We start from the raw sequence: 3,424 nt of genomic DNA, 5'->3' as shown, positions 1-3,424 counted from the left end.
GACCTGAGTCCTGAGTCCTGCTTCAGGTCCTCCTGGACTAGACCTGAGTCCTGCTCCAGGTCCTCCTGGACCAGACCTGAGTCCTGCTTCAGGTCCTCCTGGACCAGACCTGAGTCCTGCTTCAGGTCCTCATGGACCAGACCTGAGTCCTGAGTCCTGCTTCAGGTCCTCCTGGACTAGACCTGAGTCCTGCTCCAGGTCCTCCTGGACCAGACCTGAGTCCTGCTTCAGGTCCACATGGACCAGACCTGAGTCCTGCTTCAGGTCCTCATGAACCAGACCTGAGTCCTGCTTCAGGTACTCATGGAGGACCACCAACCAGCCTGGGTCAGAACCAGTGCTGTGCACAGCTAATCAGACAGTTAGCTTTCATCATGCTAAGCTAACCTTTCATCATGCTAACCTAAGCTAAGCTTTCATCATGCTAACCTAAGCTAACCTTTCATCATGCTAATTTAAGCTAACCTTTCATCATGCTAACCTAAGCTAACCTTTCATCATGCTAACCTAAGCTAACCTTTCATCATGCTAACCTAAGCTAACCTTTCATCATGCTATCTTAAGCTAACCTTTCATCATGCTAACCTAAGCTAACCTTTCATCATGCAAACCTAAACTAACCTTTTATCATGCTAACTTAAGCTAAGCTTTCATCATGCTAACCTAAGCTAACCTTTCATCATGATAACTTAAACGAACCTTTCATCGCTAACCTAAGCTAATCTTTCATCATGCTAACCTAAGCTAAGCTTTCATCACGATAACCTAAACTAACCTTTCATCATGCTAACCTAAACTAACCATTCATCATGCTAACCTAAACTAACCTTTCATCGTGCTATCCTAAGCTAACCATTCATCATGCTAATCTAAGCTAACCATTCATAATGCTAACCTAAACTAACCTTTCATCGTGCTATCCTAAGCTAACTTTTCATCATGCTAACCTAAGCTAAGCTTTCGTCATGCTAACCTAAACTAACCTTTCATCATCCTAACCTTACCTAACCTTTCATCATGCTAACCTAAGCTAAGCTTTCATCATGCTAACCTAAACTAACCTTTTATCATGCTAACTTAAGCTAAGCTTTCATCATGCTAACCTAAGCTAAGCTTTCATCATGCTAACCTAAGCTAACTTTCATCATAACCTAAGCTAACCTTTCATCATGCTAACCTACGCTAACCTTTCATCATGCTAACCTAAGCTAACCTTTCATCATGCTATCCTAAGCTAACCTTTCATCATGCCAATCTAAGCTAAGCTTTCATCATGCTAACATAAACTAACCTTTTATCATGCTAACTTAAGCTAACCTTTCATCATGCTAACCTAAGCTAACCTTTCATCATAATAACCTAAACTAACCTTTCATCATGCTAACCTAAGCTAACCTTTCATCATGATAACCTAAACTAATCTTTCATCATGCTATCGTAAGCTAACCTTTTATCATGCTAACCTAAGCTAATCTTTCATCATGCTAACCTAAGCTAAGCTTTCATCATGATAACCTAAACTAACCTTTCATCATGCTAACCTAAACTAACCATTCATCGTGCTGTCCTAAGCTAACCTTTCATCATGCTAACCTAAGCTAAGCTTTCGTCATGCTAACCTGAACTAACCTTTCATCATGCTAACCTTACCTAACCTTTCGTCATGCAAACCTAAGCTAAGCTTTCATCATGCTAACCTAAACTAACCTTTTATCATGCTAACCTAAACTAACCTTTCATCATGCTAACCTTACCTAACCTTTCATCAAGCTAACCTATGCTAAGCTTTCATCATGCTAACCTAAACTAACCTTTTATCATGCTAACTTAAGCTAAGCTTTCATCATGCTAACCTAAGCTAACCTTTCATCATAACCTAAGCTAACCTTTCATCATTCTAACCTAAGCTAACCTTTCATCATGCTAACTTAAGCTAACCTTTCATCATGCTATCCTAAGCTAACCTTTCATCATGCTAACCTAAGCTAAGCTTTCATCATGCTAACGTAACATATCCTTTTATCATGCTAACTTAAGCTAAGCTTTCATCATGCTAACCTAAGCTAACCTTTCATCATGATAACCTAAACTAACCTTTCATCATGCTATCCTAAGCTAACCTTTCATCATGCTAACCTAAGCTAATCTTTCATCATGCTAACCTAAGCTAACCTTTCATCATGCTATCCTAAGCTAACCTTTCATCATGCTAACCTAAGCTAACCTTTCATCATGCTATCCTAAGCTAACCTTTCATCATACTAACCTAAGCTAACTTTTCATCATGCTATCCTAAGCTAACCTTTCATCATGCTAACCTAAACTAAACTTTCATCATGCTAACTTAAGCTAACCTTTCATCATGCTACCCTTTCATCATGCTAACTTAAGCTAAGCTTTCATCATGCTAACCTAAGCTAACCTTTCAACATGCTAACCTAAGCTAAGCTTTCATCATGCTAACCTAAGCTAAGCTTTCATCACGCTAACCTAAGCTAAGCTTTCATCATGCTAACCTAAGCTAAGCTTTCATCATGATAACCTAAACTAACCTTTTATCATGCTAACTTAAGCTAAGCTTTCATCATGCTAACCTAAGCTAAGCTTTCAGCGTGCTAAACATGTAGTAAAATGAGGTCAAGCTCAACATGTAAGAATGAACAGAAGCTAACACTTACAGCTAACTGCTAAGATGACTGTCTGTCAGCCTGCACCATGTTGGGACATGAACCTGTTCATGTTAGCTTGATAGTTAGCTGTTAGCAGACTTCATGTTGGTAAAACATAATTTAGTGAAAGCTAATAGGTCAACTAATGGTTTTCAAAGTTAATGAAAAAGCTAATAGGCTAAATGAAAAATAATTTCTACCATTAGCTGTTAGCAGATTAGCAGAACCATGTCCATCACTGAGCTAACACTAAGCTGTTAAACAAACAGAATTAGCAGAAGCTAACGCTAACAGCTAACTGCTGACAGTCTGGTTCACACGTCTTTGTCTCCTTGGGTCTGAGGACTGCTGGGACACAAGTCTGTTCATGTTAGCTTGTTAGTTAGCTGTTAGCGTGTTAGCAGAAGCATGTTGTCACCGACACATGGTGAAGAATAAACTGTTGTTCCATGTGTTTAAAAGCAGTGTATGTGTTCAGAGTTTGACTCTTGTGTTTCAGGTACAAGAAGAACATCAAGGCTTTATACATCGTCCATCCAACCATGTTCATTAAGACTCTGCTGTTCCTCTTCAAACCCCTCATCAGGTTGGTGCTGCAGGTTCATTGAGCTCTTTTATAAAGTGAAGCTGTGGTCAAAGTGTGACTGGGTGTGAGTGACACTTCCTGTGTGAACGAGTGTTAACACTTCAACGATAACACTTCGATAAAACACTTGTGTTTTATCATCTGTAGAGTTTCATTAAGAGGACAGTTT

The sequence above is a fragment of the Austrofundulus limnaeus genome, unplaced genomic scaffold (assembly GCF_001266775.1).
Source record: "Austrofundulus limnaeus strain Quisiro unplaced genomic scaffold, Austrofundulus_limnaeus-1.0 Scaffold3131, whole genome shotgun sequence".
NCBI classification, from domain to species: Eukaryota; Metazoa; Chordata; class Actinopteri; order Cyprinodontiformes; family Rivulidae; genus Austrofundulus; species Austrofundulus limnaeus.
Note: the sequence above shows the minus strand (reverse complement) of the source record.